The 26,123-nt window shown below is 43.9% G+C and overlaps 1 non-coding gene across 1 annotated transcript; it reads right to left on the bottom strand.

The window, feature by feature from the left end:
• Window positions 1-20,903: 20,903 nt before the first annotated feature.
• Trnat-ugu (transfer RNA threonine (anticodon UGU)) lies at window positions 20,904-20,977 on the bottom strand. The gene has a single exon. It is a non-coding gene; the product is annotated as a tRNA-Thr (tRNA).
• Between the last annotated feature and the right edge of the window lie 5,146 nt (window positions 20,978-26,123).

Here is a 26,123-nt window from a genome sequence, read left to right on the forward strand (position 1 = left end):
AGTTAAGTATTCTACCAGTTACCTCCTGTTTTGCTAGTCTTATTTCTCTGACCTGTTCCAGACCTCACGCCAGTCTGCGTGTAATTAAACGCGTGCATTTCGGCCTCCTCTAGCAACACGGTGTTGGCTCTTCTGCCAACACTTCAGTCACCTCACGCACAGCTGTCTTCATATGCCTCTAGAGACAGTTGTTACACGAAGATGCGCTGCCGTTGCTGCAGTATAAGGCGGGGACATCTCCAGCTTTCTTTCACCACGATGGTCCCACAACTAATTAAGATCGGAGGTGGACAGATTGCAAAGGTCCGGTGGGGTGGCCGCCACATTCCCTGGGCTTATGTCCATTAGATTTCTATCAGTGGGTACATGAGAAGGTAATTTTATATGTGACAAAGCTTAGAACCCCTGCGCGCTTGAGGAAGCGAATTGTTGGTCCTTGTGCTCTCCTTCCGCCAGATGTGTTGGTTACAGTCCATGAGGAATGTGTAAAGCGGATGACAGCCCTACCACATGCTGGAAAAAAAGTCGAACACATCCTGTAGTCTTTATGTGTTATCATCAGGACTTGCCGTATTCTGCACAAAATGCTACATAACTCCAGAATGAATAAAGCTATGCTTTTCTCGTGCAATTCTTTATCTGTCTGATATGACATGTGACTCACTTTCCGTTAGAAAACTCGAATGACATCCAAGATGGAGCCTTACAAAATGCTCGCAATGATGGTAACATAGTCTCATATGTTTTTCCCCTTCTCCTTTCCATGCCACGAACTATTAAATTTCGGCCGCGTGGGGTAGCCGCGCGGTCTCGGGCGCCTTGTCACGGCTCGCGCGGCTCCCCACGTCGGAGATTCGAGTCCTCCCTTGGTCATGGGTGTGTGTGTTGTACTTAGCGTAAGTTAGTTCAAGTTAGGTTAAGTAGTGCGTAAGCTTAGGGACCGATGACCTCCAATAAGACCTTACCACAAATTTCCAATTTTTTTTTTAAATGCCATTTATCCACTTGTTTTTGTTTCAAAAAAATGGTCTTGAGTCTTTTGTCCGTCCGTAACAGGACGGGAAACACTACACCAATGTCAGGAGATGGATCTCTTTGTGTACCATCAGCAACAGGTTAGAACAGGCCTGGAAAACAGGTACCCCTACCTACAGGGTGTGGAGCGGGAGGAAAGAGGGGAGATAGGAGGGGGAGGGGAAGCAAGACTGGTCCTAAGTTGTTTGGTCTGTTCTGGAACTTCCAGGTGAACACCAGGGCAACTGCTGCCACCCTCATCTACTGGGGTCAGTTTTTGTGGTAGTAGTGTTATTACAATGATTTTTTCTCACTTCCCAGTGCATGTGTTGCATTACGGTCTGTTGTTTACATGTGGTGGTTTTTTCACAACAGTTTCAGTGTGTAATTAGAATAGTGGAGCATTTTCTGTCATTTGTGGTAGCGTGTATTGGCTTTGCTACACTTCAGTGGTAGTTTGCTGTCCTATCCCTTCTTACCACATTTTTGTATACAAGTTCAGCAGCAGCAATTTCACTTGTAGATTGGTAGGTGGCTACTCCTCCTAAAGTTCCCATCTCTTCTTACCATATATCTGCGTACAGATTCTTCAGCAGCTATACACTTGTAGATCGGTAGGACGCTAATTTTCCGGCAGCGTCTGTAGAACAGTTTTCCGCCAATTTCGAGTGGTATTGTGGAATATGGCAAGGTGAACATATGCACACGCGCAATCAGAAAGGGAGGAAAAGGAAAGAATAACAGTTTCAAGTGCCATCACTTGAGCACCATACACCAAGCCACCATACACCATACTCTGTTTCATTCAGTCTAAGGTAGTAGAATAGGATGAAGCTGTCTCTGTGCTGTGGACTGACCTGCCATTTCAGAAAATACGAACTAGTTCCAGCTCAGGCAGTAGTCTCTATGAGTTTGAAAAGCATCCTCAGTCCATACTGCTGCATCACCATTATTTTCTGAAAGGTATTCCCCCATGCTCATCCATTGTCTCCTCCTTCTATTCCTCGTGTAGCAGTCTATAGATGCAGTACTCAGCTGTATGTTTACAACTAATACACTTATTAAACTCCTCTCAGTCCACCACCAACATCTCGTCAATTGAACATACTTCCCAAGAATTTAAGTAATTAATATAGTTAATGTTTAAATATAAAAACAATATGTTGCTCGAATTTATCGCCCATTCCATGCCATGAGATTCACTTGTTCATGAGAGCATTTTTGTATCATCCCACCAATTTTCTAGCAGTTGTGTTTATTTGAATTTCAAGCACCAAGGTTAACTGTTAGTTCGGTTTCTCTATCAAATTTTATAAAATTCTTCTAACAGGATAACAACCTCATAAATAAATTAAGCAGATAAAGAAAGACAGTACCTTACGTACTTCCTCTCTATTAACTCAGCACAGACTGAATCTTTTTCCTGCTAATTCACTAGTAGGAGAGAACGGAGGGAGGAGAGGGGGAAAGTTGTGCAGAGGAGAGGAAGTTAGGGAAGGGGGATAGTTGGGATTGTGACATCAGTAATGTGATGTTGCCCATCTAACCTCTCCCCAGTCCCCCACCCCGCCACACATACACACACACACACACACACACACACACACACACACACACACACACACATAGAACAAAGGTGGAGTGACCACCCAAGAAGAGCAGCCATCTTGAATGAATTTGGCAATTATGCAGACTGGGGCCAAACGAACTTTGCCCCACGACTGCTGATGAGTGATAACAAGAATTTTATGCTGCTCATTTGACAGGTAGAAATCTTTTAATTGCAAGCCACTTTCGCGAGATGTGTGTTCTGTATCTACTCCAGTTGTCGAGCGGGGGAATTTGGCCAACAGTTTCAAGTGATATGCGATACATATGACGTTCCTGATGACTCCCCATGTCACTGACAGGTGAAGACTAGATTAAAGGTAGACTGTGGTCCCACCAGGATTCTACCCCACACCCTCTCGACTTTCAGCACGTGCTCTACCGCTAGATCACCAGATACCACTGCTTATTACTGAAAGTTCAATAATCAAACATTTTCTGCATCGGTAGTGTGAGTACTGGATGAACTCTCAAAACCGGCAGCGAGCTAAAATCGTTTGAGCTGTAACATTAAATGTTGATTTCTCTTTCAGTCTGTCAGTACATTTATACTTCATTTCCATTGAGCGACTGCTCTATGAGAATTAAGTGAGTTAGGAAGATTTTGAATCAACGACCCATCGACTGTGAGTTCAGTAGAGATGAAACCAGCATGAGGAATGATCCAGACGTATCTAACTGACCACCAAGTATCACAAGAGGAGGCGGACGCAACAATATAAAAGGTGATGGGAGGTATTTTCTTGTCAATAGTAAAGCAGTAGTGGCAAAATGGGTCGGTCAGCAGAGTCCAGTAACTTTGACCACTAGACGTCACCTGCGTAACAGATCCATCAGGGACACGTGGGCCCGCATCTCGTGGTCGTGCGGTAGCGTTCTCGCTTCCCACGCCCGGGTTCCCGGGTTCGATTCCCGGCGGGGTCAGGGATTTTCTCTGCCTCGTGATGGCTGGGTGTTGTGTGCTGTCCTTAGGTTAGTTAGGTTTAAGTAGTTCTAAGTTCTAGGGGACTGATGACCACAGATGTTAAGTCCCATAGTGCTCAGAGCCATTTGAACCATTTGAGGGACACGTGAACCGTTCTAAAGCCACTCACGTCGACGGTAGGTGATGTGACTGTGAAGCAGAAACGCTATGGAACAACCACAGTTAAACAAAGACCAGGGGGACCTCTTGTACTGACTGGGACGTCGAACTTATGGAAGGTGACGATAAAAAATGGCGTGAAATCATCGGAATCAGTCACTCTTGAGTCCCAGAGTGCTACCAGCAGCCCAGCTAACAAAGTAACTATGAACACATAGTTGAAAAGAATGGTGTACAGTGATCGAACTGCTCATAATAAGTCACACATTCTTTTAGTCAGTGCCAAGTTAAGATTAAGGTGGTGTAAGGAGCGACGCAAGTGGACACTTGATGACAGACAACGAGTGGTTACGTGTGATAAATCAAACTGTATCCTGTGGCAGTCCAATGGAAAGGTTTAGTTTTTGCGAACACCTGCAGAACGTTATCTGTCATGATATTTACTGCCAACGGTGAAGTATGGAGAAGATGGTATTTTGTTGTTAGGAAGCGGTCCCGTTAGTGAGCTTAGTCAGTTACTATTGGTTGCCTTTTACAGTTATACACATTTATTTTAAACCAGTAATTCCAAACTTAACAATAAATAAAAAAACCACACGCTATTAATGAAGGAATGAGCAACGGTGTAAAATAATAGTGTTTTCAGTGCGTTGCAATTTAGCAAATCACCAAAAAAAAAGAGATACAACAGACAGTGCTTTAAAAACAAGCCACTGTGATCACAGCTGAAGGGCTTATACGCCAATAATAGCAATAAATTAAGAATGTTTAAGAACTCGCTGCAATTTACAACTTATAAATATTAAAATATTATAGGTAAGCAGCCACCAACACAGCAGAAGGCATCAGACGCCAGACATGAGAGTAAATAAGGTTTAAAGGCTTACTGCTAAACATACCAAATTGGAATTTTTAAGGCTAATTACCACAATTACGGCTGAAGGCGCAGCTGATCACCAAACAGGTGAGATAAAATGGTGGTAAACCTTGTAACACAACCCTTACACTACTATATTTATTCGAGAAGGCGACCAGAACTGTTAACTAGGCATACATAACCTTTAATGTGGGCATTACAAAGTTTTATAATAAATAATACAATAATAAAACACAAGCACCAGTCACAAACAGTGCTCCAGGAATCTACCTCTGAGAACAAACACTTTCGCGACCGATGAGATAGGTAGCCAAGAGTTGCATTCATTTCACTACATGGTATCTCAGACTAGTGGCAGTCTAACGAATGACTAATGATAACTTGCTGAAGCTACCTGACGTCCGACAATCCAAATGCAACGATGGAACAATAGCCAAAGCCGGAACTGCCGGTCTGCACTATATTCCCAGAACACTATGTTTAGAACGCCCAGAACCGGAAAGGAATCACTACCACCACAGAAGAAAAATCACCAACCGGCCTAAAATCAAGAAAGCTGTCAAAACTACACGCCTTACCGGATAACAGTGGCAAGGCGAGGAAAGTACACTGCCGTTAAATACACCAACCCCAGGGAAGGTAACTGGGGCATTAGTGGCCACCAGGCACGAAAAATACCACTGGTTGTACTTAACAATTGTGACAAGCTGAATGCAGCAAAATACTAATAAGAAGTCGAAGAAAGCATATCAAATCCGCCTTTCCCAAGCACTTTACTCGCTGCTCTTCGCCTCGGTGACGCTACCAGCAGCAATACGACCTAAGTCACTGGAAAATGGCGAGATGTCACAATGCTCGAGGTTTCTCTACTTGAATTTAAGCGCACCCACCTCAAAGCTTACAAGATTCAGTTTACGACGAGGTCGTGCACCCTCGTGAGCGCAGCCCTTCCATCTGGCAGTCCTTGAGCCCCACCAGTGGTCCTGGCGTGTTCGCGCACTATGTGGATCTGGCTCCTCCTCAGTCGCCAACCGAACTGGCCCACTTACACGACCCGGAAGAACAACGACGTCGCCACAAAGATGGGGCAACAGTTACTACATATCGATAACTGCCGCTGCTGCCACTATCAGAGAGGCAACGCTTACGAAACAGAGTGGCGCCAGTCAACACGAGAAGAAGAGAAACAACCGAAACTATGCCAACTAAACGATACAGTCTCGACTCCAACAGAGGGCGGAAACCTATCAACAGCACCAACGCGAGCCGCAGCACGACTCAACCTCCCCCTCTCAAGGAGAAACCCGGTGTGTGTGTATTAGGAGACCCAACTAGCGGCCTAACCAAACTTAATTTGATTAAGGTGGACCCAGTTTCGCTTACCGGTATGATTGTCCTTAACCAGAAGATTAACTGGGCCTAAAATCCGCATAATCATACACGGACCCAGAAAACGCAGAGTAAACTTATGAAGGTTGCCACTATTTTTTTTTTCACTAGCTGCTTATATTTTACGACCCACCGTCTAATTTCTTATGGTGGGTCGTTTGTTGCCACTTGGCCGCTGTGACTGGGTCCGGGGTCCGGAGTGACTGAAAGTAACACCACCCCCGCTCCCGTCCCCACTCACACCGTTCCCCGTGTCCCGCCACGTGGAGGAGGGCTCTATTTGTTTAGATCCATTTGGTATCTTTTTCTTTTTTGTGCAGCATTAGGAAAACTTATAACTAATACAAAATCAAGTAAGATATTACTAAACAAAACGAAATTAAATATTTAGAAAGAAGGATGGAAGAGAACTGAATAGAGAAGGGATAGGTATAATATTGCCCGTCACCTGGATGTGGTCGGCGGCCCGGGTCTTGTAATGACCCTCAAGACGCCGGCTGTCGCTCACCATGCCTTTAACATTTACCATCCTAAAAACTAACTTAACTAGAAGAGACTGGGGTACGTTAAAACTAGAAACTAAGACAAAGACCTCCATGTCCAGCCTGCTAAACTATTTACGATATACAATAGAGAGGTAACTGGTTTTGTGCTTGGCTCAGAGTTGCTAATTAAAGGGTACTTGTGGTAAAAGTAATAAGGTAATGACGCTAACGGTTTGTGTTGAGCCTACAAGGCTCCTAGTAGAGTACATCAGGCGCAAGCACCTCCCGGCCCCGCCGACAACACGACCTGAACGGTGGTTTTCCCCGATCTACCATAGGTATCCGTTGGGTTGGGCACAAAAGAGAGGAACCACAATTAAGATCCTTCCATCCAGGACGTGTGCCGCCTCTTACCAAGGCGGCGTAGGTCCCTTGAAGAGGTGCCTAACTTTAAGCTTCAGATCAGAAGTTATTAGTGTTGAAACGTCCCCTTTGAACAATTCTTACAGGACTGTGCTTAACCTGACACACAATATTTTTAGCGCAACGCAATCTGACTTTCAAAATTTCCTACTAAAGAATGGCCCTGACAAACATTAAACTATACCTTTCACAAATCACTTACCTCACAAAAATCTTCGCTGCTCAAGCTACTGCAATACAGCGAGCGCCACTACTGCCAGCTAAATAAAAGATTCAAACTATGGAAGGCACTAACTACTGATAGGGATAGTTAGCAAATGAAAGATATTAATAGAGAACAAACAATGTATTTACCTTGATATCATCATATATAAATATATCAGTTCATGAAAAATTACAAAACTCCGCCATCTCTCTCCCCATATCCACCACTGCTGGCGGCTCACCTCCAACTGCGCAACGCTACGCGCTGTTCACAGCCAGCTGCCTAACACTACAATGGCAGACAACAATGCAAACTAGCCACAGACTGCACACAGCACAGCCAGTGATTTTCATATTGAGCGCTACGTAACGTTGCCAATAAGAAAACATAAACAGCCTACTTACATAGCCCCCATGCTCCCCACAAAAAGTTTTACAAATGGTGTTGGGCACTGGCCAATACAGATTTGACAAAAATTTTTCACAATTACAGTAACAAAGATATAAAATGCGCACACTTATTGATACATTGTTGGTCAAAAGCTAAAAATTTCTCACAGTCCATAAAGACAGTCCACATAGTTCATCACAGTGAAACAGCCGTTTCTTTTCTCAAAGTCTGAGCAGTAAAAGACAATGCACACAGAAGTAGTGGATTTCCATGCAGTCTTAAAGAAGTAGTGTTGTCCTTCCAATGGAAAGACAGTGCTGACTCTTGACATGCTGACAGGTAATGGGCCACAATGGAGCAAACCCACAGCAGAGTCATTCGAAGTTTTGAAGAATATTGGTAGGTAGGTCATCACAGAGCAGACCCACTGGAGTCCTGGTAGAGATTGTGGTATTGGTGGGCCACCAGAGGTGCAGACCCACTGTAGTCCTTGTAGAGATTACGGTATTGGTGGGCCATCAAAGATGTAGACCCACTGTAGTCCTTGTAGAGATGGCCAGCAGCCATCTGTTGTGACTGTGCAGGTGCACAATCACCATTGAAGAGTCTTGCGGATAATATAGCAAGTCCATAAACCACCACTTGTGCACTCACAAAGTTTTTGAAATTGTCCTTAGAACCAGCAATGCTGTTATCCAGTCCCTTGCTGAGTTATTAACACACGTGCAAACACTAACAGTCCCTACTTCTCACATATTGTCCACATACTATGACCAACAGAAACGTGTGCAGTGAAATGTAACTAACAAGTTAATAATGTCATGAACTGGTGACAATTACAATTTTATAACATAAGAATACAATTACAAAGGTACAAAATACATCATTAAAAACATAATAATACAGATAACCTTTGTAGTACAGGCTTTACAAAAGAATAGAAATAAACATATACATCAGTGTTACAAAAATAGTGACATAAGTACATACATAAAATAATGAGAATAGTTTTCGAAACATTAATTTCACACATGAACATTGAAACAGAACAGAATTGTAAACAACTTTACAAAGAAAATAACATATTATTAATGCAACTTATATTTGAGGATAACAGTATTCCTCCTCATAGTGAATGTAGCTTAATATTAAAAGAAAAAAAATTCTATGAAACTACACAGAGACAGGAAGAAAACAAATACACAAGGGTACACAAACACATAGTGGGATAACACCAATAGGAAAGGACAGGGTTCGTTTTCAGTGTAACATGTGGTACTGCAGTCCAACCCAAAACTTCATATATCTTTCCTCTTATTTCATCCTTTGGTGCCACCCAAAAAATTCTATCTAAGCATGCTTTCTGTATTTATATGTTCATACATTTCTTACCTCAACATTTATTTCCAAGAAAATCCTACCTAAACCTGTTTTCTCAATGCATTTCTTCCAATTCATCGCAACTCATTCTCTTAGAGGCTGCCCCCTCTTAAGCTAACTTAAATCTACTGAGCTCAGATGCTAAACTAAGGGACGAGGCAATGCAGCATCACATAACAAATCAACACAAACAGCAATGCAAAAAATGCAAATTGGCAAAGCTAGCAGCATAAATGAGCAAAAGTCAAATTCAATAACACTATGCCTGGCAAACAGCAGCAACTTATACCTAAACATGACATAGCGTAAGCAGAAAAAATATTACACTAAACAACAATGCAGATAAGGGAAATGTATATCTTTCTCTAAAGGAATGACAATGGCCAGGATAATGGCCTTCCCTTTCTTTTTTTTTTTTTTTTTTTTTCCTGTGCTCTGAAAGGCACGCGCTAATGACTTTTTCTCCAGGCGTCTGACACAGCTGGGTGCCCGCGACGCATTACGTGCAGGTGGTCACTTAACTTTCGTACGGAAATATTTACCGCTAAAGTGACAGTCTGATATAAAAATATTTCACAGGTCAAGAATTTGCGTTACAAATCTGTAGAAACAAAATGCTATTGATATAACAGTGCCCAAAAAAATTTTCGTCTGCATTGTAATACATTCACGCATATACACACACATTTCATAACTCTTAAAGTACGTTTCTTGGTTTCCAACATCCTTTTCATAAATCAGAGTCCCTAACCACTATTCATTATTCCTTACCTTATTATACATATACATATTCGTCGACACTTCTTCAATATTTCATCCTGAGAAACATGTAGCATAATCAAATTCCTCATATACGGTATCATCATCTTATTGATCATAAACATACCTCAACAGCATAATACACATCGTCGTCGTAATAATAACATCATAACACCTCAGTCAAATCTCAAAAACGTCGTAGCTTTCTGCAATAATATCAAAACCTAAAAAAAATTCTCTGCTCATGTCAAAAGTGTCAGCTGCCTCAAACGTACTTTAAAAATCATGATCTCATACCAAATACATCATTCAAAGCTCTCATAGTATCACAATGATTCCGAAAAAATATGAACAGTTTACAAAGTACAGACAAAATACAGTTTCATAAGTGTGAAGTTATCCAACTGTATAATTGCGTAAACATGTGTCACTGATGTAGTAAAATAAATGTTTGTCTCTCTCAGTTAAATAATCAGATAGCTGTGTAATTTGTGTGTTAGAGAAATATGGTACCGATGTGTAAAGTTGTATAAGCAAATACCATATTAGCTAGGGTTCCTTGTGGTTGCCACACACATGGTACACAAAGTAAGCGTGTACCCCCCTGAGGATAAATGTAATTATACCCTCAGGTGTTACAAATTACAGCAATGGAATGAAATGTATCACGGAAAACTTTCTTTGTAATTAAAAAATCTTTGAAAATAAGTGTTTTAAGTATAAGATTAATCACTCAAATGCGTGTCCTGTAGCGCTAACTGCGCGTCTTGCTGTAAGATAATTCTGTGGAACTGTCGTAGTTATCGTCCTCTGTAAGCAAAGTTCTGCTAAAGTCAATGTACTTACCTCATGATACACAAAAGTGAAATGCTTTGCGTAGAGATATCTTAGTTATTACGCTTATAGTTGTGATGATGAAAGTACTGTGCTGTAACGTATTGTTGTGCTATGGAAAAGGCTGTCTCCTTGTAGCTATACCACAAAAGTTACTAATAAAACATGTTTTGATTTCCAGAAGAATTCAGAAAACTGTGCAGATATAAAACAGATACACCGCAAAAGCAACATTGTAAATTGTCACTCATTAGTAGCGTCGTGATAAAAATCGTGTAGCTGTCACATAAACTAACCTCTGTGTCATCTGGTATCTCTCAGAAAGCACTTTAAATTCAGAATGTATTTTCAAATAAACCAAAATGTTGCATTAAAGTCTCATTAGCAGTACTGGTAAATGTTCTAAGTATGTGAGCCTTATAGTCGTTACGTAATCGTGCAACAAACAAGCAAGAATGTACACACACAATAACACTGTGTCGTCTGTTCGCAATAACAATGCATTCGTAATTTCTGTTTAAATAATTTCTCTTGGTTCTTGGCTGGATATTGAACTTCAAACATTGTTGCATGGTAACAGTTTCTAAAGCATACTAGTAACGTGAAGTGAAACGTTTTATGGCAAAGACAAAGTTAAAAAGCAGATTATCTCTCAGTAAGCGGTTTTACATGTGAAGTGTGGTGCAATCCTTTACTCTTCCTAGTATGCAGACTTTCAATTTCAAAGCAATTATCATGTTGTTTACATCGGTAAAGAATGCTAAATCTTTTCTCAAGGCTAGCGTCTTTGTTATTTTTCCCTGAGCCAGCGGCCGCACGCAGCTGCCTGCTGTGCGAGTCATTGTCTGTCTCTTTGTTGGCGCGCGCCGTTATTGGGATTAGGAGACCTAACTTCTACAAATTCGCCTTGCCGAGAGGGCCCAGCTCTGTTAGAGTCCCGCCAGTTCTGATGGAATTCAGGTCTGTCGTTTTGTCGGTAGTTTACACAGTTTCTTTCGTGTCGGTCATGTGGTGGAGAATTTCTCCCTGAATCGTAACTGCGCGCAGAACTGTTGCGTCTGTAGTTATTCTGTCTCCCTTGATAAGAATTGTTTTTGTTCCCATATTGTCTGTTTCTATGGTAATCTTTGTCATATTCATTACTACGGAAATGCGATCTTTCTCTGTAACTATTATTACTCTGCCAGTGGTTGTCATATGGGTGGTGTCTGTTTTGGTCACGATATGTGTTGTGAGAATAGCCTTGTCGTGTCCAGTTATTATTTCTTTCATCGTGGAATTGTGACGGATGTGACATGTAATTGTTGTGTTCCTGGTTTCGCGTTCCGCGATTGTCAGTGTCAATTTCTAATTCTTGTAACAGACCCTGAAAAGCTTCAATGTCGTCTTTGCAACGTCCTGCCAAAATAATATGTCGTAAATGTTCAGGTAATTTGATTAAGCAAATGCGGATGAGTTCTGAGGGGCTGTATGGGTTTGACAGGTACTGATTCTTGTGCAACATGTCTTCAAAATATTTCACAAGACTGGAGAATTCAGATTGTTCGAAATGTTTCATCATTATGATACCATGTTTTACCCGGTCTTGTGTGGCTTGAGACCAATATGCTGAGAGGAAGGCATGGTAAAATTCTCCTTCACTGTGGCAATCGTGAATGACCGACCGCATTCTTACAGCTGGTTCATTCTCTAAGTAGCCACACATAAATTCTAACCTGTGCTCCAATGACCAGTTGGGAGGGAAACAATGAGAGAATTGATGGAGCCATGCTTGTGGATGAATGTCGTTGCCAGAATTCTTAAATGTTTTGAATTTACGTGTAGTAATGAACAGCTTATAGTCAAAATCGTCATGTCGGCGAGTCGCATATCGGTCATTGTTAGGTCGTGTCGGCCGTTCCATCTCAAAATTCGGTGCACATTGCCAATTTCTTTCATAATTTCCGAAATGCCCTGTGTTATTATTTTGCGGCTTTTCCGTGTTTCTAAGTCCTTCTTCCCGTGTTGGAGCGCGAGTGTCCTCTGAAATACGTAATTCTTGTATTACCTGTGTCAGCTGATCTTGAACTTCCCGGATTTCTCTTTGGTGTTGTGTATTAATTTGATTCTGATTTTGTTTGAATTTTCTTATTTGTGCATACTCTTCTGTGTCAGTGAAGGCTACGGGTCTTGTGTCATTCAGATCATCATCTACCTTTGTAGATAAGTTAGTGACCTGATCCGAAAGTTCGGCTACTTTCTCCGATAGTGTACTTATTTCTTCAGTGTGTTTTTCTGAACCAAGTTTCAGAGTATCTACTGTGTCCTTAAAGTTTTCCTGAGTTTTTGCAAGTTGCGTAACCGAATCGGTAGATGCAACTGAGTCAAATTTAGCTTGCAAGGTCTCATGATTTTCATGAACAATAGTTTGCAGTTCTTTTATGGCTGCTTCGTGATTCTGTAGTGCATTTTCATGACGCGAAAAAATAGGTTGGAAATGCTCACAAATTTGTGTTTTTACGTCATTACAGACTTTTTGACATTTCGATTCAATGTGATGTAACTCAGCAGTTAAATCCTCACGTGTTCGTTCAAGAGTTTGCTCCAATGAGTCTAACTTTTTAAGATTTTGTTCCACTGTGTCTAACTTTTGAAGCTTTTGCTGTGTTTGTCTCTGATTTTGTTCCACTGTGTCTAACTGTTGCTGTGTTTGTCTCTGATTTTGTTCCATTTGTTGCATTAATTGCAATAATAATGTATTAGTGTCTGGAATCTGTTTCTCTACGCTGTTCGGCAGTGCATTTGCACCGGCAACATTCACATTTTGACAAGCAGAAAATGTGTCTTGACTTATTTGAGAAAACGGTGAGGATCCAAAACCTGAATCTACAGTATTTGCGAGATTGTTTCCTGTCATTTCGGATTCCTGAGGCGAGCTGTTGCCGACCGATCGATCGATAATGCTTCCCTGTTCTCTACATGTTTCAATGTCTACACCATTATTTGACGCCCGCTCCATTTCCCTATGCACAGTTACCAAATTACTACTTTGAATATTTGTTAATTCATTACATGGTGGCGTTAACACACTGCTTTCGTCTTCACTGTCATTTCTCAGTTTACTTTGGAGCCTAGTATTACGTTTTTCACACGCCATTATTGTCAGAGTATTTCACACGATAACAAAGAAAAGCACAATTTGAAGATCAAAAATAAGAGAACACATTAACATAGCACTGAAAATAATATCTAGTTAATTACCAGCGCAGCTGCGAAATACTTGGTGCAAATCTACATGCATGCCACAACTGTTTTACAGTACAACAATGAAAGACTGCAACTACAAAGGAGATTCTCTCTACAATTACGCGTTAGCAATAAACAAAAGCTACACTAAATACACAAACTACAAGAAAAAAATCAGAAGATTCCAGTGAGGTATCCTGGCAGGGTCGCCATATGAAACGTCCCCTTTGAACAATTCTTACAGGACTGTGCTTAACCTGACACACAATATTTTTAGCGCAACGCAATCTGACTTTCAAAATTTCCTACTAAAGAATGGCCCTGACAAACATTAAACTATACCTTTCACAAATCACTTACCTCACAAAAATCTTCGCTGCTCAAGCTACTGCAATACAGCGAGCGCCACTACTGCCAGCTAAATAAAAGATTCAAACTATGGAAGGCACTAACTACTGATAGGGATAGTTAGCAAATGAAAGATATTAATAGAGAACAAACAATGTATTTACCTTGATATCATCATATATAAATATATCAGTTCATGAAAAATTACAAAACTCCGCCATCTCTCTCCCCACATCCACCACTGCTGGCGGCTCACCTCCAACTGCGCAACGCTACGCGCTGTTCACAGCCAGCTGCCTAACACTACAATGGCAGACAACAATGCAAACTAGCCACAGACTGCACACAGCACAGCCAGTGATTTTCATATTGAGCGCTACGTAACGTTGCCAATAAGAAAACATAAACAGCCTACTTACAGTGTAGTGGAGGTTGAGGTATAGGCTGTGTAGGTTGGTTGTACAAACAGTTCACGCTGAGCCAATGAGACTTACAATGATACGTGGTGTGGCAGGTAGCACCTTCCGGCCCCGCCAGCAACACAGCCTGAACGGTGGTTTTCCCCGATCTACCATAGGTATCCGTTGGGTTGGGCTCAGAAGAGAGGGACCACAATTAAGATCCTTCCATCCAGACTGCCTCTTAACCGAAGGCATAGGTCCCTTGAAGAGGTACCCAGCTTTAAGCTCTTATTAGACATGGAGATGCTGTTAACTATTTACATATAAGGTGCAATCTGTTTTTAGGATTGTGTGTGACTTGTGCACCTCTTGTCGGTTGTTCCACTCTGCCGGCCGCTAGTGGCCGAGCGGTGCTGGCGCTACAGTCTGGAACCGCGCGACCGCTACGGTCGCAGGTTCGAATCCTGCCTCGGGCATGGATGTGTGTGTTGTCCTTAGGTTAGTTAGGTTTAAGTAGTTCTAAGTTCTAGGGGACTTATGACCTCAGCAGTTGAGTCCCATAGTGCTCAGAGCCATTTTTGTTCCACTCTGTTCTTTGAATTTGACTTGGTTGACACTATATATCAACCGTGCTGGACGCTTCAATATCTGTGTTGGTGCCTTGGTCTGTATCTGTTTCTTCTTCATCATTCGTGGTGCTAATCATATCTGCGTCCCCCTGGGAATCGTGAAGTCTGTTTGGACCGACTTGCCTTCGGTAGGGTCTGTTGCGCAAGTATTCTATTTGTCGGATTTTCGAGATTTCGTCCGTTAGTTTGTTGAGTTCAGTCCACCTTTCCGGGTCGCGTATTATGGTATACAGTTCGTCCTGTGTGTTCAGGCGATTTATGTGTACTGTGTGCCTTATGTTCGTGCGTTGTCCGCAGAAGAAGACAGTATGTTCAGGGGAACCTTCTTCCCCGCATGTGCATCTATTAGTCTGCTGCAGACTCACGCGGTACAGGTGCGTGGGATAAGGGCCATGTCCTGTGATGAAATGTACCATACCGCGACTTGGATCAATATGTTTTAGTTTTAGTCTTTCCCGGATGTCAGGGAAGAAGTTGTATACACGGCGGCCCTTATCGCTGTTGGCCCACTCGCTCTGCCAGGTATCCACTCGCCATGCTCTGGGTTGTCGTATTGTCTCAATCGGTACACCAGTGATCTGCCGAACCTGGTCTATTCTCCCCATCCTAAGCCAGTACATTGCTGCGCGGTACCTGATGGTGATATCTATGGGGAAGATTCCCATGACGACACATAGTGCGTCATTTGATGTTGTGTTGAATGCCCCTGTTAGTCGAACACTTCTTTGGCCTCGACGTACAATGGTTCTGTTGGTTGAGAGATTTAACCTGTGGGCCCGCGTACTGGCAGCAAAGCATAGTACTGACTCGAAGAGAGCGCAATGGTATGTTCGTGTCACTGACAGGGGTAGTCTGAATCGCTCCGAATTTAGCCTAGCCAGTTTGTGTAGTATCTTTTCTGATTTGTTTGTGCATATTCGCATGTGTTCGTGGAAGTTCAATCGTTCATCAATGTATACTCCTAGATAGCGTGTGACTGCTAGTCTTTTTATGTTTGTGTCCCCGATTTTGACTATTGGGTTCCTGCGCAGGATACCCTTTAGCAATGTATAAGTTGTTTTGTTTCCTGCTATCTTTAATTTATTATCTGTGCACCATTGGGTTATTGTCCTAAGTGTTCCATTGGCTCTTTCTTCTAGCTGGCCACGGTTGTTTGCTGAAACTACGACGAGTAGATCATCAGCATAAGCTACAACTCCATCTGTCAGGATGTGCTCCTCTAGTAACTGTAGGAGCGGTTCTATAACCATGTCCCAGAAGAAGGGGCCGCAGATCGACCCTTGTGGACATCCTTTTGTAATTTGTTTAATCACTTTCTGGTTGTTCATTTGCCAAACGACCGTTCTGTCTCTGCAGTAGTCCATGAAACTATTATACAGAGACTCCGGTACCTGCAGGTGTCTGAGCCTCTTGAACAAGGCCGGCCACCAGAGGTTGTCGAAGGCACCTGAGATGTCTATCATAATTGCAAGTGTGTATTTGGAGGGTGTGTCGTGTACTATTTGGAGTGCTCTGTTAATTGCGTCGTCTATAAATTTCCCTTCCCTGAAGCCGTATTGGTGTGGTGTCAGTCCCCGTAGTGTTCGGTGTGCTTGTAGTCTTTTGCAGAGTAGTTTTTCTTGTACTTTGGCGAGTGTATTGATAAGGTAAATTGGTCTGTATGACTTGGGGTCTGATGGGTCTTTGTCTGGAACCTTTTTGATGATAACCACCTTCGAGGTCTTCCACACTGCAGGCACACGGCCCAGCCTTAATGCATCGTTTAACAACGTTGTGAGAAACGGGGTGATCTGCGGTGCAATTTGTTTCAGTACCTCGGAGTGGATACCATCCGGTCCAGGCACCTTTTTGTTTTTGAGTTCAGAGATCGCTGTCGCCACCTCTTCCTGCGCAAATGGACAGGTGACGGTTGGTGTGGTGTATACTGTGTCTACTTCGCGTCTCAGTGCTGCATGTTGTGGTGTGTCTGTGTCTGCGATGTCGTCGGGCAGGAGTTTGCTCAGCAGGAACTCCGCTGTGCGTCTCCAGCCCTTAGTCATCTCACCATCCTCCTGTCGCAGCGTTCCCAGAACCAGTGGGCTCTTAATTTTCTCTGTCACGATTTTGTATGGTTCCCCCCAAATGTTTAATTGTGTTTGTGCTGCTACATGGCTGTTCCAATGGTCTTTCCTGGTCTTATTCAGCTCAGGTTTATATTTGTCCTTGGCAAGCCGGTAGTCGTGTAGTCGTAACTGTCTTTCTCTATCTGAAATTGCTCGTTGGTAAAGCTTACGTTTACGGTTTGAGTCTTGTTTGAGTCGTGTTAATTGTGTAGTCCAGGGATTAATTTGGTGTTTTGTCATTCTTTGTGTGGGTATGCAGGTGTTCTGTGTGTGTGTAATGATATCTGTCAGCATGTGTGCTCTGTAATCAACACTGCCGGTGATGTCTTGCGGTATGTGCTCTTGAATTTTTTTCTGACCCTGTCCCAGTCTGTTTTGTAAAATAATAGTCGTTTTGGTAGTGTTTCTGTGTTGACATTTGGTGTACCACTTAATGTTAGTGTGATGATGTTGTGGTCGCTAGCAGTGATCTGGTCATGTACGGTCCAGTCTCGTACGTGGTTGATGGCGGCATTATTAACGAGGGTTCTGTCTATGTTTGATGAATGACCGTTGTGTCCGATGTGAGTCGGGTGATGTGCTTCCTTGTTGAGTACGTGTAGTCTGTTTTCTTGGATGATGTCATTTATTATTCTACCTCTGTCGTCAGTTCTGTCTGAATGCCACAGGGTTGATTTGGCATTTATGTCTGCACAGTTGAGAAGTTTTTTGTTGCCAGTGCATTGCGCAACATCTCTGATGAGGTCTGCGTATGGTTTGATGCAATGACAGAATTGGGCGTACAGCGACGCGATGTTCCAAGTATCCCCCTTGTGTGTGACTTCAACTGTAACTAGGTGCTCGGGACAGAGTTCTGTAATTTTGACTGGATGTATTTCTTTGTTTAGGATTATGACAGATGCCATGCAGCCTGTCCCCTCTGCAACTGTCACCGCACTTGGAGGAAAGTTGCGGATATGCCCTTGTCTAGTGTAGGGCTCTTGTATGCACAGAATGTCACTTTTTAGTTCACGTAGGACCCGTGGGAGCTCCGAATTTACAAGTATACTCCGCATAGCATTATGCTGTGCTACTAGCAGTTTGGGTGTTTAACGGTGGCGTAGCACTTGCTGCCAGTTTGACTGTAATCGAAGTATGTTCTCCCATGAGCCCTTACGTGATCCTTGTAAAGCTTGTCCATATCGAATGGATCCTCCCTGCGGGCGCACACCTGCATGAGCAGGTCTAGTAGGCTGTCTGGATCTGTTGGAATATTCTCCGTTTTGAGAATCAGTCTATCGGTTTGCTCTGATGTACGGAAACAAACAGATTGGCCGTACGGGTGTAGGGTGCGGATGAGCATCCGCTGTTCCGTCTCTAAGATGTCTCTTTTTTCTAGCCTACTTAATTTTACATTTATGTCAAGCTTGTCGTAACTAAAACTATCGGTGTCGGTGGCGTGTGTTGGCGTCTCTGCAGCCGTGACGTGTCGTGATGGTGTAGTGGCGTTGCTGTGCGCCTCTGCGGGGGGCGCTGGATTGGCTTCCTCGATGGTTGTTGTGGGGGTTTCCTTGGGCGTCGGCATTGAGGTTGTTGGTTGGGGGGCTGCGAAGGTGTTGGTATCATCAGGGGTATGCACTTTCGTATCACTAGGTTTTGAGGCAGCCTGCGACTGCCGCTATTGGTCGTCACACGCTTTCACTTTCTTGACTCTCTTAGGCTGTTTGGGTTTTCTATGCGGTTTTAGTTTCCTAAAGGCTGTGATGATTCGTTTGTTTTTTGTGTGTGTATCGTTTGTGCAGTCTTGATGTGTATCAGATGTGTTGGTTGTTTGTGCCTCCATTCTGCATTGATTTGACGTGATTTGGTTCCCACTTGGCTGCTCGTCTACGCTATCTGTGACAGATTTAACAGCTTTTGGTATGTTATGCGCACTGTCGCCTCTATTGCCAGACCCTCCGCAGACTTTTGTTGCGGTTGTTGCTGCGGCTCTTTGTGTGGCATTCGTGGTGTCTGCCGGTGCTGTGGCCTGTTCAAGGTCGGTATTACGGTTTCGAATATCATTGTTATGAACACTGCAATATCTGGCGTAAGGGCAATAATAGACGTCGTCTTCTTCCTCTGTCAGTGAGTCAGAGAGAGTTATTTTGCGTTTGATTTGATTACAGTCTGAGGTGTCTGATTCGCCACTATGGACCTCCCTCCTGGGAAAATTACGGACAGATACCTGATCTCTCGGCTTACCCCTGAAAGCTCGCCGATCACGGTTATAATGGCCAGCTTGTCTGTTGTGGGCCCCGAGAATATTGCGCTTCGCACGATTCCAGTTTTCTATGACGAACTCAGGCGTGATCTCCGCAGGAATTAGATCTTGAATCCCTCATAAGTTCGAAAGGGGGGAATTAAAAGGATAAGCAAACATCAAAGAAACCGGAGTACCCTTCAAAGACTCATGGCTTTCGGTATTGAAGGCAAAGCGAAGCCAAGGTAGACTAGAATACCACTTACTGGGAGACTTCTGATGAAAGATAATCAGTGCGGATTTAAGGTTACGATTGACTCTTTTCGCAAAGGACCCCTGTGGATAATACGGAATGGTGGTTACATGCTTAACACCGCTTTGAAAACAGAAGACCTTGAAAGGGGCCGAAAGAAAAACTAGCGCATTATCACTAACGATTTGCTTAGGAGGTCCTAAAACAATACGTTAGTTAAATGCGCAATGGTGGTGGCAGCTGTCACATTACGACTCGGAAGAAGCCAGGTAAACCTCGAAAAGGCGTCAATAATAACTAATACATACCGATGGCCTCTTTTGGTGCGAGGTAAGGACCCCACATAATCAATATAGAGTTTGTCCATGGAGCAAGATTCACGCTCGGAACTAAGGAACTCCTGTTAAAGAGCGATATTCAGTTTGGTCACACGATCCAACTGACACCGAGAAATCATTTCTCTAACGTCTCGGTCAATAGACGGCCAAGTCAGATGCTCCTTAATCTTCCGCAAGATCTTATGGGTTACTAAATGCCCGCCAATCAACTAGTTCTGAATACAATGGGAAACGGGGCGTACAAGGGTGCCTGGTAGAGAGATCTTACTCTCCTTCGTATGGGTGGTTGGTTGGTTTGGGGAAGGAGACCAGACAGCGTGGTCATCGGGCTCATCGGATTAGGGAAGGATGGGGAAGGAAGGCGGCCGTGCCCTTTCAGAGGAACCATCCCGGTATTTGCCTGGAGTGATTTAGGGAAATCACGGAAAACCTAAATCAGGATGGCCGGACGCGAGATTGAACCGTCGTCCTCCCGAATGCGAGTACAGTGTCTAACCACTGCGCCACCCCGCTCGGTCCTTCGTATGTCCCACCCTTTTACACAAAACGCCCATCGTCGGGCAAAGCAAACAAAATCTGCTACCATGTGGTGACAGTGGAATTCGTGACATACCAAGCACAAATCTATGTGCTGGTTCAAGTCCTTTGCAAACGACCACGCATGGCATAGATGTTTCACCATACATCTTCATCCAGTATGTTGAGAAGCACTAAGGATGTGCAGGTAAGGAACAGGGAGGCACTGCTACTTTCTGAGCAGGTGGAAATGTATTCTTTAGTGTTAATGGAAGAACTCCATTATTGTCCAAGGGATCAAGTGATCCTGACTGCAATGGACAGATGTGACATTCAATTTTTTTTTTTAAATTACAATGAAATGAACACCCTTAGCTGCTTACAGGCGCTGACATACGTCAACGGGGATAGATGAAAATGTGTGCCCCGACCGGGACTCGAACCCGGGATCTCCTGCTTACATGGCAAACGCTCTATCCATCTGAGCCACCGAGGACACAGAGGATAGCGCGACTGCAGGGATTTGTCTCTGGCACGCCTCCCGCGAGACCCACATTCTCAACGTATTGTCCCGCACCACATTCGTAGTGCCCCCGCCAATTATACTCATTACTCGCGGCGCGTTGCCGATTCCCGTAAGAGTTCGGGCACTGTCCGAAACAACAGATACCATCTTAGTATATATCAATTTTTTTAGACAAGATGGACGGCCAGGAACGCGCTTGAGACATTCTGGAGCCTCAACCCTATTTTCAGCCAATGTGGCTACATTGGCTGTACTCGCTGTACAGTGCCACAGTAGTGTTATGAGTTGAGGAAACTTCGACAATAGGTGTGACTGGGACTGCACAGCAGTGTGTTGCTGATCAATGGGACAACTTGTGACACAATGGACCAACAGTCCACATTTCAGACACTGTTACAGGGATCATCAGAAGGAACATAACTCAGCCAGGACTGTCTTGGCCAGATAAACCGCTAGAGACTCCCAGCAAGAAACCTCCCAGCTCATTTCAACCCAGAAGAGACATATTTCTGCAGATAAGATGTTCCAGCACATGGGGAAATACCGGGATACCCAAGGTCATACAGTTCTGATCATGTGAATCACAATGTCTGGCACCATAATAGTTCTAACTCTCTTCTGTGCCTACTTCATCTATCTTATATGTACTCACCCATGTGACCTTCGAGTACACCAACTACCAGTAGGATGCACTACGTGTCAAGAAAGTCTGTTAAAAGGGAGAGTTTTCCAGTGTTATTTGTATTTTGCCACATGAAGATTCAGCTAAGTCATTTAGGTTGGTTGGTTTTGGGGAAGGAGACCAGACAGCGTGGTCATCGGTCTCATCGGAATAGGGAAGGATGGGGAAGGAAGTCGGCCGTGCCCTTTCAGAGGAACCATCCCGGCATTTGCCTAGAGTGATTTAGGGAAATCACGGAAAACCTAAATCAGGATGGCCGGACGCGGGATTGAACCGTCGTCCTTCCGAATGCGAGTCCAGTGTCTAACCACTGCGCCACCTCGCTCGGTTAAGTCATTTAGGTTCATACGCTGTACTGACAGGTGTAAGAACATTCCCGGTAGATTTGTTATTAAATGATGATCGTTTTAAGGGGCGAGAAACAAGAGTGAACAATATTCCGCTAGTTTGTAAGAGGACATTTCAGGAAGTTATCGGTTGCGGGAAAGTGTACAAAGCCGATTAGCAAGGACTGTACGTTAACATGCAGTGAATGGACATTGTGGTTTAAAATAAATAGTGTCATGGAAAATGTAGTGTGTAAACGTTTGTGGAGGTATGTTGAGTCCCTGCAGACTTAGCCTGAGCTAAGATCTTGAGACCAGATCTACCAGAGTGAGGACATATGTAGCGCCACCACAATTTTCAGCTCCACTGAGTAAAATAGTGATGCTGCCATGGTCGCTGCGACAGGCCATAGAAGCAGGTGAGTGGAGAGTCGACCGAAAAACCATTATTTCAAACTCAGTAACGCCACTGGCTGCTTTCCACTCTGCGGGCTGAGACAGGGACCAGTACTGCAATAACGACGACACGAGAGAAGGGCAGTGCTAGTGTGGCATCGGCTGGCCAGTTATGGTTGAAGCGGTGTTCTGGCAAAACAAAAGAGCACCGAGCTAGTTGTCTCATCAGACGACGTGTATTTGGTCGCCGACCGCTTCCGGGTTCCCTGTGTGTGTCGACTAGTGATTTCTCCTAGTTGTTCCACAGTGACTGGTTTTAGTATTGTTCGAGTTGTTTGTGTAAGTGTTTCGCAGAGCCGTGGGTAACTTGTGTGGTTTTGACTGAGCAGTTACTTTAATGCTGTCCGCTTGCTGGATTGGGTCGGTCAGTAGGGACGGAGCAGCGAGGAGGTCCCCACGGTGCAAGGCTGTTTCTGGATGATTGCTAGTTTGCTACAGACAGTGTTCTAGATTTTTTCTACGTTACAGCCAAAGGATTTTGTTGTTGTCAGCAAATATGTGCCGAGAACTAGGACGTTCTTTGTCAGTCTCTTTTGGGCTTTGCTGATAAAGAAGCGATATCGACCTGATTGAAAAATTTCTTCGTGAGTATAGCCAGCTTCTTACCATTCTGTTATTACATTTCAATTTTTGTTCAGTGCTTGAGTCAGTTGTTTAAACTTAGTTGCGTGCATTAATTAATACACGTTTAAAGTGATCACAATAAGATCTAATACTAGGACTTCATTCTGTGACACTCTTTGGGATTTCCAAGATACTCCGACAAGCCTTTAATAAGATATAGGCTGCCACCGTATCTCACCCCTCTCTCAACAACAGCTTGCCTTTCTCGTCCATCGATTCTTGTAACTGCAGTCTGCAGGGCCTGTTCTAGGACATTTTTGTACTCAGACTTGCTTTTGGCGTCCTCCCCTGCCCCTCACGTTTTTCTCTCGTTCACCCGTGTCACTTTTCGCCACTAAACGTGATACGCATTTTATATACACCTCGCACTTTGGCGTCTCTGGCACACCTCTCGCCTCTGCACTCGAAGCGACGGCTTGTGATGGTTCGGCCTTAACCCGGCCCAGACAATTTGGTTGCTGTAAAAGTTGTAGATAACGTTTTGCTCCTTGTATTTTGTTACTGTTACCTTCACAATTTCCTAGCAACATTGTGAATGCATAAATTTTGGTTTTTCCTTCCTTCAGTCCATTTTGTAAGTTAAGTCGTAGGTCAGTACAGCTTCTTGTGCCTCTTCATTTCTTTTCAGTCATAACTCATCTTCAACAAGATCGACTTGTGCTACTTTTTCCATTCTTCCGTAAATAACAGAGCGAGATGGCACTGTGATTAGCACACTAGACTCGCATTCGGAAGGACGACGGTACACACCCGCGTCCTGCTATTCTGATTTAGGTTTTCCGTGATTTCCCTGAATCGCACCAGGCGAATTCCGGGTGCTTCGTTTGAGAGGCGACGGCCTGTTCCCCTCCCCATCGTTGAATCAGTCCGAATTTCTGCTCAGTCTCTAATGACATCGATGTCGACGGGATGCCAAACCCAATTCTTCCTTCCTTCTGTAAACAGTTAATGATACTAATTGCAACCACGAGTCTTCAAAGAAGTAGTTTGGTAATATTGTTACATATTAGCACATGCCTTCTGTGGAACTAGACTCGGAGAATGAAGGTACTGTTTCACATACACCGAAGCGCCAAAGAAACTGGTATAGGCATGCGTATTACATACAGTGATACGTAAAAAGGCATAATACGGTGCTGCGGTCGGCAACGTCTATATAAAACAAGTGGCACAGTTGTTAGATCGGTTACTGCTGCTAAATGGCAGGTTATCAAGATTTAAGTGAGTTCGGACGCGGTGTTATAGTCGGCACACGAGCGATGGGACACAGCATCTCCGAGGTAGCGATAAAATGGGCATTTTCCCGTACGACCATTTGACGAGTGTACAGTGAATACTAGGAATCCGGCAAAACATCAAATCTCCGACATCGCTGCGTCCGGAAAACGATCCTGCAAGAACGGGACCAGCGATGACTGAAGACAATAGTTCAACGTGACAGAAGTGCAACCCTTCCGGTAATTGCTGGAGATAACAGTGCTGGGCCACCAAGAAGTGTCAGCGTGCGAACCCTTCAACGAAACATCATCGATATGGGCTTTCGGAGCCGAAGGCCCACTCATGTATCTTTGATGACTGCACGATACTAAGCTTTATGCCTCACCTGGGCCGTCAGCACCGACATTGGACTGTTGATGACTGGAAACAAGTTGCCTAGTCGGACGAGCCACGTGTCAAATTGTATCGAGCGGACGAACACGTACGGGTGTGGAGACAATCTCATGAATCCATGGACCCTGCATGTCAAGAGTGGACTGCTCAAGCTGGTGGAGGCTCTGTAATGGTGTGGGGCGTGTGGAGTTAGAGTGATATGGGACCCCTGATAACTGCGCGGGATTAGCCGAGCGGTCTAAAGCGCTGCAGTCATGGACTGTGCGGCTGGTCCCGGCGGAGGTTCGATTCCTCCATCGGGCATGGGTGTGTGTGTTTGTCATTAGGATAATTTACATTAAGTGGTGTGTAAGCATAGGGACTGATGATCTTAGCAGTTAAGTCTCATAAGATTTCACACACATTTGAACATTTTTTTGACCCCTGATATGTCTAGATACGACTCTGACGTAAGTATCCTGTCTGATCACCTCTGTCCATTGATGTCCGTTGTGCCGTCCGACGGACTTGGGAAATTCGAGCAGGACAATGCGACACCCCACACGTCCAAAATTGCTACAAAGTGGCTCGAGAAACACTCTACTTACATACTTCCGCTGGCCACCAGACCCCGCGAACATGAACATTAGTGAAGATATTTGGGATGTATTGCAACGTACTGTTCAGAAGAAATCTCCACCTCCTCGTAGTCTTACGGATTTATGGAGATTCCTGCGGGATTCATAGTGTCAATTCCCTCCAGTACTACTACAGGCATTATTCGAGTGCATGGCACGTTGAGTTGCGTCAGTTCTGTTTGCTCACGGGGGCCCTCCACGATATTAGCCAGGTGCACCAGTTCCTCTGGCTCTTCAGTGTATTTTACTTAGGAAATGGAATATTTGTAATGACTGGAACTGCAGAAGCTGTCAGTATGCCTGAGGCTGCCAGTAAGCCTGAGGGGATGTCCTCAACTCGGGGACTTTCAGCTTAAGTCTGTCGAATTTTTCTCGAAGTGTAACGTCTCCCAATTCCCTCTATTTCTATTTCTTATTCGCTTTACATAATATTGTTTTCGAGTTTATTTCATATATTTAGCCTTTCTGTATTAATTCTTTCCACTTTTCAGCGCCGAGCGGGGTGGCGCAGTGGTTTGACTCGCATTCGGAAGGACGTCGGTTCAAACCCGTGTCCAGCCGTCCTAGTTTATGTTTTCCGTGATTTTCCTAAATCGGTTCAAGCAAATGTCGGCATTGTTCCTTTGAAAGTGAAAGGCCCATTCCCTTCCGCATCCTTCAATAATCCGAGCTTGTGCTCCGTCTGTAATGACCTCGTTGTCGACTGGACGTCAAACACTAATCTCCTCCTCATCTTCCTCCACTTCTCAGGCTTCCCTTCCTTGCTTAGTACTGGCTTGTTATCCGAGCTCTTGATGTTC

This window comes from Schistocerca serialis, chromosome 2 (assembly GCF_023864345.2).
Source record: "Schistocerca serialis cubense isolate TAMUIC-IGC-003099 chromosome 2, iqSchSeri2.2, whole genome shotgun sequence".
In the NCBI taxonomy this organism is placed as follows: domain Eukaryota; kingdom Metazoa; phylum Arthropoda; class Insecta; order Orthoptera; family Acrididae; genus Schistocerca; species Schistocerca serialis.